Source organism: Nyctereutes procyonoides, unplaced genomic scaffold, assembly GCF_905146905.1.
Source record: "Nyctereutes procyonoides isolate TBG_1078 unplaced genomic scaffold, NYPRO_anot_genome, whole genome shotgun sequence".
NCBI lineage: Eukaryota > Metazoa > Chordata > Mammalia > Carnivora > Canidae > Nyctereutes > Nyctereutes procyonoides.
This window is the reverse complement of record NW_026575031.1, coordinates 2,692,577-2,705,809: the sequence shown is the minus strand read 5'-3', so window position 1 is coordinate 2,705,809 and position 13,233 is coordinate 2,692,577. Positions and strand designations below refer to the sequence as shown.

Here is a 13,233-nt window from a genome sequence, read left to right as displayed (position 1 = left end):
AAAGTTGCACAGTCATGCTGGTCTGCTGAGCCAGATTTCCGATTAGGGTGTGTCCTGGTCTCTGACTAGGGCGGGGGAGTGCCCTAAGTAATAAGCAGGTCAGCACAAGGCGGGTGCAGCCCAAAATAGAGTCAGTCCTGCTCTGCTTGTCCAGGGGTAGGGGATTTTGTTAAATTTCCTGGGTCCCACAAAAGTGAGAGAGGTAGCTCCCACCTCCACTTTTTGGTTCCTCAACCTCTATATTCTGGCTATGGGAGGATGGCAACATGTGTCTTTTGTTAGTTGAAAGCATTTACTAAATTCACCAGTGGTGGTTTCTTTTCTTTTGGGGGGTAGGGGGAAAAGGAGAAGGGGGGAGAGAATCCCAAGCATGCTACATGCCCAGTGCAGAGCCTGACATGGGCTCTATCTCACAAACCTGAGATCAAGGCCTAAGCAAAAATAAAAGGTCAGATATTTAACTGACTGAGCCACCCAGGCACCTCAACCAGTGGTTGTTTCTAAGTTAGGACCTCAGCTGAGAAAAATGTCTATTTGAAAATATATTCAGAAACTGTATGAATAACCACAGGATGGGTCTGTAGACTTATCAGAACCACTATCAGAACAGAGTCAAGATTTCACTTATCACTTGACCTCCATAAGTCCATAATCTGACTACTGGACCATCATGTTGTTTTATATCCTAAGAACTAGCATTATCTCAGAGTCACTATCTAAAAACCTCCAAAGGCCTGAGAATTCCACCTCCTCCCTTCCTGCCACCCAAATTATCCTGGTAAGTATCTCGGTAGGTTTGCTTGAAAAAGCCATGGACCTCATTTGTGGCCATATTGCAGGCCACATTCTTCCTCAAAAGAACCTGGCCTGCTCCTTAATTAAGGGGTCTCAGTTCTGTGAGTTGCCTTAAGTCTGGGAACTGGGTATGAGGCTAAGAAGAATTCCCTCTATGACAATTTAAGTCAGTTTTTATTTTATATAAATCAAGAAACACCTTATAAAGTTGCTCATCTCTTTAATTCCCAGTAACCTTATGATCACTTAGTCATAGGCACATGCCCATGCTAGTCAAAACACTCTGATTACCATTCTGGAAACTACATCTTTTTAGAATAATTGTGCCACCTTGTCTCACAGTAAGAACAGACATGTGGCCCTATCATTTTTTTTCTGTTCATTTTCATGGCAACTACCCATATCCATCATTAGCTGTTAGAGACAGCCCCCTCAGAGATTTTTAAGGATGTGGCTATTCCCCTTACCAATGCATTTTAAATGCTTTGAATGAAAGAAGTGGCCTCAGTATCTTCTGGGGATAACAAAGGTGGGAGGACAGTAGAGCAAGCTGCATATTTCAGATCTGTTCTAACATTCTCATTTCTCTAAGGTATCAAACTTCTTTTCCTACATTATATCAGGGTAGGTCTGTAATCTCAATCTCACTGACCACAGGCAACTCTTAAATCCAGGCTTCCATATCAGCCAATTATCCCAACTCTCCTGGATAAAATACTAAATCTCAAATTTCAGTAGAGGTCACAGACATACATTTTGCATATTTCAGTGGTTCTCAAACTTTATTTTTTTTAAAACTTTTTTTTATTAAAGATTTTATTTATTCATTCACGAGAGACACAGAGAGATAGAGAGAGGGGCAGAGACACAGGCAGAGAGAGAAGCAGGCACCATACAGAGAGCCCCACGTGGAACCCGATCCAGGGTCTCCAGGATCACGCCCTGGGCTGCAGGTGGCGCCAAACCGCTGCGCCACCTGGGCTGCCTGGTTCTCAAACTTTAATATGTACCCAAATCACCCAGAAGATGAATTAAAACAATTTCTGAGCCCCATGCCCTAGAGTTTCTGACTCATTTAGTCTAGGATAAGACTTGGGAATTTGCATTTCTAACAAATTCTCAGGTGATAACTGATGCTGGCTGGCCCAACAACCACACTTTGAGAACTAATTCAATCCTATAGGTCATTCATCTGAACCTACTCTCTTTAAAATTCAACCTAATGCCTGCCTTCCAGATTCTTGCTTATACAAATTGGTAAAATGATCTCCTCCTGGAGCAGATGTTGCAATTTTCCTTCAGGGTTATACTGGTATTTAATTTTCTTTAGGGCCCTAAAGGCAATAAGGGGTGTTGAATGAGGGAGGAGTGTCTTGAGAACAGAAGTTACTGAAGTTTCTCTCTAGGAAAAACTTGTTTTTCAGATATTGAAAGAGAGCTGCTTTCACTCTCAAGGCAAGTTCTAGACATTTGGAAGTTCTAAATTCTCAGCTTCACCTATGCCTGTCCAAATGTCCCATCCCAAGTGTCAGTGTCTTACTTCTTCCCAACAAATGCCCCTACCCTAATATAAGACACATGAATTCTAAATGTGGATGCAGGCTAGAAAATCTTCCTTAAAACTTCCATAGAAACTTTCTGATATTCCTTTCATGTTTTGGCTTAAGAATTCAAGCACTAAGCTTCACTTTTTCTTTCTTATAAGCTTTATAATAAACAGCCAACCCATCTCTAAGTCTTTTTCTTTTTTAAGATTTTTATTTATTTATTCATGAGAGACATAGAGAGAGAGGCAGAGACACAGGCAGAGGGAGAAGCAGGCTCCATGCAGGGAGTCAGATGCGGGACCTGATCCTGGGTCTCCAGGATCCTGCCCTGGGCTGAAGGTGGCACTAAACCGCTGAGCCACCAGGGCTGCCCTCTAAATCTTTTAATCATCATTGCTGCCATAGTGATCAAGTCCCACAAACACATTTTCTCCTAATGTCTTGCCCCAGTTGACATTCCTCCCAGTACCAATACCAGTGATTACTTAAATAATTGTGTTGTCTCTGCATGCCATGAATTACATTTTATGACTTCTCTTCTTCACTTAATTATCTACTCAATAAACTTGTTCAATCTGAGTCACTTCATTTTTGCATACCAATATGATCTCTTTCATAATTGCTTCCCCAATTACTTTGCTTTTCAGTATTCTTCACAGGAGTTCAAAATATGGTTTAGAGACATTTATATAAATAACTGAAAGTTCCTTATGATAATATTCAATGGCAAGGTAACTTGTTGAGGTAAAATAATTTCCTAAAAAATAAGAAGAGCAGCCTGCATCTAAGCATCCATATTACTTTGCTTTTAGTATCATTATTCATCATATATCTTTAAGTACTTCCTATGCACCAGGAAATAAACAGGAACTGGGAATATACATCAATAAAGAGATGTGTACATCCTTCTGTTTGCCCTCCCAAGACCCATCCCTCATCTTTCTATGCTTTGCTCTGTGCCTGTAAGGGGCTGATCTCTGTGAACTGTATCTATAGGCTCCTGATCCTCTGACTTTCTGTAAGAGTCAGCCAGTGGGCAGCCCTCATAAAAGATGGCAGAGCAGATGGAGAACGAGATCAGGGTATTTCTTCTTGAGGGATTTCCCTTTTTTGGTGCACTATTGCAGTAGTGGTTGTACCCCTCTATAACTGCAGCTCCTATTGAGTGGCCCCTCTTCTATTGCTCTAGTCTGTTTTTTTTTTTTTTAAAGATTTTACTTATTTATTCATGAGAGAGAGAGAGAGAGAGAGAGAGGCAAAGACATAGGCAGAAGGAGAAGCAGGCTCCATGCATGGAGCCTGATGCAGGACTCGATCCCAGGACCCCAGGCTCACAACCTGAGCCAAAGGCAGACACTCGACCACTGAGCCACCCACGTGCCTCACTCTAGTCTTTAAAGAAGATCTAATGATACCATTTAATTCCTCTTCAGACATACAGGTACTATTATCTTCACGGCAGTGCGAGTACCTCAACAATCCTGGGTGATTACTTAATCTTGCCCATAACACACATACACACACCAAATCCTTTCATTTAATTTCTTTTAAATTCCAGCTTCCTGCCATTAGCTTGATTGGTACAATGAAACAGGACATTCTTTGCCTTTGTGAAACTGAGATTGTAGTAGAGAACATAGACATTAAATATATTATAACTGGAAAGCACAAGGTACAATGGGTCCACTAGAGGTATATTGCCTAGCCTCCCATATCCAGGAAGGTTTATTGTTTGAGATGTTAAATATCACATAGCCAAGAGTAGAGAGGTAAGTACATGTATATTTAAGTTTTGGCAAATAGAGTCTTCTGTGTGTTTGCATCAAAGAGATCTGTGAACTAAAACTATTTGAGAATCTTGAAAAGTGACTTTAAGGAAAAACATTTGCTATTTTTGGAAGTGTTAAGGTAAATTTGCCTTATTCAATTTCACAGTTAATTCTCTTTGATCTAACACCTTTAGAAGCCATTCCTACACATGCTGGCCAGGTTGCTACCCATGTAAATTGGCAGGATTATCTCTTCCCTGAGATAACTCAGTGGCCTCCTAATTTCAGTGATCTCTAAAATCTCAGCGGTTTGCAATTAGAAAGTTTTACTTCTCAGTGGTGGTAAGAGTCCAAACAGCTAAGGGCTCTGTTTCAAGACCTAAGCTTGTAGAGCAATAGCTGATGATTGCCAGTCTTTTGAGAGAGAGAAAAGCGAATCAATGAACTATGTGCTGGCTCTTAAGGACTCTTCCCAGAAGTGAATTGTTACCTCTGTTTATTTCATTGGCCAAAATAAATCACATGATCACCAGGCGGTGATCAATGGTCTCTCAACCAGGGACTCCAAGGGAAGGAAACTAGGAAATTTAGTGAACAGGAATAAAAGCTACTACATTTACCAGGTAGAATTTTGCCACTGGACAGAAATCAGGTAGTCTTGAAGAGTCTTGGTCAGTCTTAGGAAACAAAAGTATTTTCCATGAGATACAAAACTAACATTGAATATATAATTAATAATGTTATTAAGTTAAAACTTCACCTTTTATTTTTTTTATTTTTTATTTTTTAAAGATTTATTTATTTATTTATTTATGATAGGCATAGAGAGAAAGAGAGGCAGAGATTCAGGAAGAGGGAGAAGCAGGCTCCATGTTGGGAGCCTGATGCGGGACTCGATCCCGGGACTCCAGGATCGCGCACTGGGCCAAAGGCAGGCACCAAACTGCTGAGCCACCCAGGGATCCCCCAAAACTTCACCTTTTATTTTAACAAATATTTGAGAGAAATATTTCAGAGAAATATTCTTCCTAAATATTTTTATTATCAATATTTTAAAATATCAAATCAAATTAATATCCACTACAGTTTTCCAAAGAATTTCTTATCTGCACAAAGCATTCATTTTTCCAGGTCAAAATACAAAATTACATGTACTCAAAATAACTGTGTTAATATTATTTGGTACATGTACAAACAAAAGTTAAATGTGGAAAAATTAAAATAAATGTTTGGTAGGAGATATAGAAGAATATTCTTCAATTTTTGGAATTATAATGCCAATTGCATGATAAATTATTCTAAGTTTTCACTGTCTGTTATTATCATCAAACATCCCTCATTATTTTGATACCATTGATATCTTTTTTTTTTAATTTTTTATTATTTATTTATGATAGTCACACACACAGAGAGAGAGAGAGAGAGAGAGAGAGAGAGAGAGAGAGAGGCAGAGACATAGGCAGAGGGAGAAGCAGGCTCCATGCACCGGGAGCCTGACGTGGGATTCGATCCCGGGTCTCCAGGATCGTGCCCCGGGCCAAAGGCAGGCGCCAAACCGCTGCGCCACCCAGGGATCCCCATTGATATCTTTATTTTATTTTATTTTTTATTATTTTTTAAAGATTTTATTTATTTATTCATGAGAGACACAGAGTGGCAGAGACACAGGCAGAGGGAGAAGCAGGCTCCATGCAGGGAGCCCGATGTGAGACTCAATCCGGGGTCTCCAGGATCACGCCCTAGGCCTACGGGAGTGCTAAACCACTGAGCCACCCGGGCTGCCCCCCATTGATGCCTTTATACTAAATTTTGCTTGCCTAAAAATCTTACCTATTTCATTTCTGTCATGTTTTTTATTGCAGACAAATTAAATCATACCAACTATATGTTCTCCTTCCTCACATCTGAATAGTTCAAATATCACTTATTCTTCATGTATATGCACATGTTCAAATAATAGATAAATGAAAAACAGTATTAGAATTGTGTACACACATAATCCAAAATACACACTGCTAAACACAATAAAATTTTAATATCCTGGGTTCTATAAAAAAAAGCAATGCCAATGTACAGAAATCTTGATGAAATAAAAGCTCAAAGAGAAAAGGGCCATAAATAAAATGCTGTTCTATCAAATTATAATGTATTCTATAATTGCAATGAAAATGTTCCAAGTTTAAATTCTCCTTTCATATGCTAGTTTTTCCAGTTCTTCTTGGAAATTGCTCTACTTCAAAGAAATACAGGTTTTCCATTTAAATAAACTAGTTTATTTAACTATTCCTGCTGCCATTGAGTAACCATTTAGAATTTAGTTTGCTGGACTTTCGGATTCATCTAATTACTCAGAAATACACAGCTGGACAGAGGAAGTTATTCATAAGACTTTTCCAGAGCCATGAGATATTGCTATGAATGATTGCAGGCTGTATATATTCCATGATGAAAAAGAAATGACAGATGGGCATGACGTTTACAATGCTCCCAATATTTTCAAAGCTGTAGTTGACCACTTTCAAATGATTGATTTAGAATCTAGGGCTTATATGTGTTTGGACAATTTTTTAAAGGAATAAAAATAGGTGTAATATTGAATCTGATGTCATCACATTTTAAGCTCATTTTACAGAGAAGTACTTAATGAAGAAAATCACTGGTTAAATATGTCTTCTCTACATTTCTTGAGAAATGTTCTTTTTCAGTTAGATTTTCTAAGGAAGACTTATTTTTTTAATGCATTATTATTACAGCTCTTGAAATTCAGAATGTGTGAGAGTATACACTATTACTTTTTCAAAATTACAGAGTAGACAGATTTATGATTCTAAAACATATAATCTGGCTTGAAAGTCAGGAACCTGAGTTCTAGTCCCAGCTTGGTCACTAACACACTGTGCAGCCAAGCACTAATTACCTGATATATCTATGTGTCTGTTCTTTCTTTAGTAAATTGAAAAGAAAATATTTTCTTCCACCTGTTTCAAAGGGATATTATTAGGATATATTAGAGCTTGTCAAAAGATGATCCATAATTACACATTAATGTTATAAAACTATATATCCCATCAGACCAGAATATCTTTCTAAATAAGAATAACAATGAACAAAATTTTAAAGAAAGATTCTGGAAAGAAACTTTTCGAATTGGGAATACGAAAAACATCAGTTTATCACTTAAACCTGTTAGTTCTATGATTCAATTTTTAGACAAAAAAACATCTGGCAATGGAGATTGGAACTGGATGTCATCTCAGCTCCAGTGCACTGAATAGGTAACAATGAACTTCAGGAAGAATTTCATCCATTTCCAACTTGAGAGTAGGATCTGTAAGACTTAGTTACAAACTGGTGAAACATAAGGGAGAATGGGAAGTTATGAAATAGCTTGGAGACTAAATAGGTGGAGGATGGTGTCCTCAAAAAATAACAAACTGGTAGAAGTGTGAATTGGAGTAACTGGGTGGGAGTATGACATGTCACGATATTGACCTTAGTTTTGAATGTGCTGGAAATATAGGTGTCCAGAGTTCTTTAAGCTTTTCAATCATATTTTGGAGGAGTTTCACTTAGCCATGTTAGCTAGAATCTGAAGCCCCGTGTTCTTGATGGAGACCTTCAAAAAAACTTCATTCTTTACCACTCAGTAGTTAAAAAGAATGAGATAAATCTACAGGTAGTGATACAGATTAATGACCTAGATATATTTGGAAGAAAAAAGTACACAGCAGTGAATAAGTATGCTCCCCTTGGTGAAAAATAAAAGTGACATATGTTTATATATTCATAAACTCATTCTGGAAAGATACAGAAAAATAGGTAATATGTTGCCTCACAGGAAGGGATCTGGGGAACAGGGGGTCTAAAGAAGCAGAGAGACTAATTTTATTCCTTGCTCTGAAAACCACATTCTTCTGATATGTATATAGTCACTTACTCCAGCTTTCTTTTGACCAGTATTTGCATAGTTATATATCTTTTTTGCATCCTTTGATTTTTAATTTGTCTGTGACTTCATATTTATACAGTGTTTCTTCTTATAAACAGGGTAGTTGGGTCTTGTTTTTTGGTTGAATCTTTCAACCTGCATTTTGAGTGTTGGGACATGAACATTCAATGTGATTATTGATATTGCTAGATTTAAATCTACCAGCTTGTTTTCTGTCTCATTTTTATTTCTTTGCCTTTTCCTCTCTTTTATCCTTGCCTTCTTTTGGACTGAGTATTTTTTTTTTTGAAGATTCTACTTATTAGAGAGAGAGAGAGAGAGAACAAACAGGGGGAGTGGTAGGGGATGAAGGAAAAGTAGACTCCCCGCTGAACAGGGAGCCAGACACAGGGCTCAATCCCAGGACCCTAGATCATGACCTGAACTGAAGGCAGACACTTAACTGAGTGAGCCACCCAGGCACCCCTGGACTGAATATTTTTTTGTATCAATCCATCTTCATTCTTTTATGGTTTATTAGTTATAAATCCTTGTTCTATATTTGTAGTATTTGCTAGGAGTTTGCATGTGATAGATACTGGGACCAGTACATTTATATATACTTCATCTTTATTCTATAAGGTAAGCATGGTTATCTCTATTTTACAGATGAAGAAAGAACACCTTGCCAAAATTACAAATGACTATCTCAACCAGAATTCAAACTCAGGTATGCCCAACTCCAGAACATACTTTTAGGAAAACAATGGAATAGGTTTTCAACCTTTTATATAGTCAGAAGTCCACAAAAAGGACATAGGCTAAAAACTGAGTTGGATTATGTTTTAAATTGTTGAATATACACATGGAGACTGTAAAGGGATAAAGAGTCTCCTGTAAAGGGTTGTCAGAATTTGGCAATAAAATCAACATTACGGTACCGTTATCTTTCTCTACGAAATTGAATATAGTAAAACAGAACAATGAAGAAATAGCTATCTGCAGAAGTAACATCTTACCCTTAAGGCAAAGTTTTAAAATATGTTGCTGCTAATATTAATGATCAATGCAAATTTTCTTTCAGATATTATAGCTGACTAGTGCCTGAAATCAATACAGTATTTGGAAATGTAAATGCAACTAAAGATGGTTTTGGAGGCTTTAGCTCCTCTAAAATGTCTAATAGGATCCTCAAGCTCACAACTTAAATAAGAGTATGCTTACCATACAAATGCAGATTTAAGACAAGTCCTCTTGTCTTTTAAATGACTCTTAAAATGTCTTGGATATAGAATTCCAGAACTCCCATTGTTTGGGAAGAAGAATGAAAGAAAAGGATGTCCCACCAAGGGCTACAGTCTCCTTCAAAGTTTAATTCCTATAGTATATATACATATACTTATTTTGAGAAAGTGAATTAATAGAATGTCATTTATCGAATAATAAAAACTGGCTCTACCTTACCAATAACTTACTGACAATTTAAGACATTAATTTCATATAAAATTTTTAACCAATTTCAAGTGAATAGTTTGATGAATTTTGGTAATTGCTTACTATCATATAACTACTGCTATTAGCAATATGTAGAACAGCACCTTCACTCTAAAGTCTCCTCAAGGTCTTTCCTCATCCCTGACCCCAGGCAACACTGATCCCCATTCCATCACTGGTAGCTTTGCCATTTCTAGAATTCCATATAAACAAAATCATGCTTAATGCAGTCTTGTGTTTGACTTCTTTCACTTAGCATGCTTTTAAAATTCATCCATGTTGTCGTGTACATTTCTGAGCAGTATTCCATGATATAAATATACCATTTGTTTATCCACTCATCTGTAATGGAGATTTGGGTTCCTTTGGTTTTCAGCTATTATAAATAATGCTGCTGTGAATATTCACGTACACATTTTTTTTTTGCGTGGAAATATGTATTTATTTCTCTGGAGTAAATACCTAGGACTGGAATTGCTGGGTCATAAGGTACAGTGTGTTTATAGGGTGCTGTCAAACTGTTTTACAGAGAGGCTGTGCCATTTCTGCACTCCTACTAACAATGTATTAAAGTTTTAGTTGATTCATATCCTTGTCAACACTTAGTATTGCCAGTCTTTGTAACATTAGTTATTTTTTTTGAGTATGTATTGGTATCTCATTGCAGTTTTCATTTATCAAGCAATGTTCCAGTGAAAGAGTATTTCTAATTTGTGTTTTCCTGTTGGCAAAAGAATCAGCTCACTCATACACATTCTGGTTTATTAGTGTGTGTGAAGGTGTATAGCTTCATACGTAGCTACATATGAATGCAGTTTCGTGTAGCTTCCATCAGTTCCCTACAATCTGATCTTCACTGGATGAATAGCAAAGTTGATTTTGGGAATCTCTACAGCTGAAGAGTAGATTCTATACTTTTCTGTAACTTCATTGTAGAATTGGCTACCTATAAGACTTACCCTGAAGCAATCAGGTATCCTGCCTCTCTTCCCTCCTTCCATTCTACCTATCATCTGTTCATCCATCATCAGTAACTCTATTTACAAAAATATGTTAATTTTAGAAAATGAAAATAATATAGAAAGGTATATATAGGAAAGCAAAAAAAAAAAAAAGATTCAATTTTAACACCCAAAGACTACCACTACCACGTTGATGATTCTTTTCCAGATTTCTCTTTACGTAAAATAAAAATAGATTCTATGATTATGATGGTCTCTTTAATTCTTACAACAACAATGTGGGGTAGGTCATATTTTAATCCCATTTTACAGATAACAAAACTAAAAAAAGAAAGTTTCAGTAAACTGCCTCAAATTACAAAGCTTAGTAAATAGCAGTTCTGACATTCAAACTGAGGGAGTCTGACTCCAGAGTGCAAGTACTTAACTGTACTGTCTCCACATATATGCCTATGTATATGTATGTATTTTTGTATGTGAATGCTACATATTTTATCCCATGCTAATATTTACATAGTAACAAATATGCATACACATCACCCTTATAATGACTGAATAATCTTCTACCATGTAGGTATACTATGGTAACATTTACCATGGCACATTTATTTAACCAATCTCCTAATTATTGATATTCATTTTGTTTTCTTTTTTAAAAAAAGATTTTATTTATTTTAGGGAGACAGCAAGTACAGCTGGAGGGGCAGAGGGATATGGGGAGAGAATCTCAAGCAGACTCTGCACTGCGATGCGGGATTCAATCTCACAACCCAGAGATCACAACCTAAGCTGAAACCAAGAGTCAAATGCTCAACCGACTATGCTACCCTTTACTATTTTTAATGCCATAAACAACATCACAAGGAACATTTTAGTATATACACCTCTGTATTACTGTCCAATTTCTTCCTTAAGATAAATTCCTAGAGATGGGAATGCTTAGAGTGTATGCACATTAAAGATTTAATGCATAACATATAGTCCCACATTGCCCGCTGAACAGCTGTACTTACTTTTCCTGCACTGAGCATGAAACTGTTCCTTTCCCCTTGTGCTTGCCAACGTTTGTATCTATCTTCCTCAGTTTTTTTTTTTTTTTTGTAAATCTTTGCTAACCTGAAAGTTAAGAAATTATATTACGTGGTTATTTTATTTCATTCTTTAATAATGGGGCTAAATATTTAGTCTTTTTAAATATATAAGTATTGCACATATATTCATCTAAGTCAAACAATATAGACGTCAATGAAGTGAAAAGTAGAAGTCCCATCTCCTGTTTTTTTTTTTTTTTTTCATCAGAATTTGTATCATTGTAACAGTTTGGCATATAACTTTGTAGAGGCTTTTATATCTACTTACACATTTATATATAATGTGTGTATATATATATACATGCATATGTATGTATGTTTAATTTACCTTCAATGCAAATAGAAACATCTGCAATTTGCTTTTTATGCTGAAAATATATCTTCAAGAAGTTTTCGTATTTCTTTAATTGTTACACAGTATTTCAGTGTGTGGAGGACCGTAATTTATCCTGTTCTGACACCCGGCTTCGTTCAGCCTCGCACTGCGCGCCACCACTGCCGCCGCGCTGTAGCCACAGGGGCCGCCCGTGCCAGCCCGCGAGGCCTCGGGTACCCAGCCCCGGCCAGGCCCTGCCGCCGCTTTCCAATCAGTTCGCTGCTACTCCCGTGGGTCACACGAGACAGATGAGGAGTTTGATGCTCGCTGGGTGACATACTTCAACAAGCCAGATATTGATGCCTGGGAATTGCCTAAAGGGATGAACACACTAGTTGGCTATGATCTGGTTCCAGAACCCAAAATCATTGATGCTGCTTTACCGCACGCAGTTACATGATTTTGCTAGTGCAGTTCGCATCCTAGAGGTTGTGGGTTTTGTTTGTTTATTCATGAGAGACACACACACACGGGGGGGGGGGCAGAGACACAGGCAGAGGGAGAAGCAGGCCCCACGCAGGGACCCCGATGCGGGACTCAATCTTGGGTCTCTATGATCACGTCCTGGGCTGAAGGCGGCGCTAAACCGCTGAGACACGGGGCTGCCCCCGCATCCCAGAGGTTGTTAAGGACAAAGCAGGACCTCGTAAGGAAATCTACCCCTATGTCATCCAGGAACTTAGACCAACTTTAAATGAACTGGGAATCTCCACTCCAGAGGAACTGGACCTTGACAAAGTGTAAACCCCATGGATGGGCTTCTCAAGGATTTATTCATAATGCTACTTGATTGTAAATAATCACCTGGAAATACTGATGATAACATATTACCTTATTTGAACAAGTTTTCCTTTATTGAGTACCAAACCATGTAATGGTAATTTGGACTTTAATAAAAGGGAAGTGAGTTTGAACTGAAAAAAAAAAAAAATGAATCCTATTCTGTTGATGAAACTTAAATATATTATATTTTATATTTTTTATAAATATATATATTTAAAGATTTATTTATTCATGAGAGACACAGAGAAAGAGTCAGAGACATAGGCAGAGGGAGAAGCAGGCTCCATTGCAGGGAGCCTGATGTGTTACTCGGTCCCAAATCCTGGGATCACGCCCTGAGCTACCAGGCATCTTTAATATATATTTTTATATAACATATAAAAAAATAATAAAATATAAATATATATGTATATATATTTAGTTCCTACTACAATTCCAGGACTGTTCTATATATGAATAATACAAAGTCCCTGTCCTGATGAGATTTC

The 13,233-nt window shown here is 37.4% G+C and overlaps 1 pseudogene; it reads left to right on the top strand.

Moving 5' to 3' along the window:
* Window positions 1-3,394: 3,394 nt before the first annotated feature.
* LOC129504105 (cytochrome c oxidase subunit 5A, mitochondrial-like) lies at window positions 3,395-12,887 on the top strand (annotated as a pseudogene).
* The last annotated feature ends 346 nt before the right edge of the window (window positions 12,888-13,233 follow it).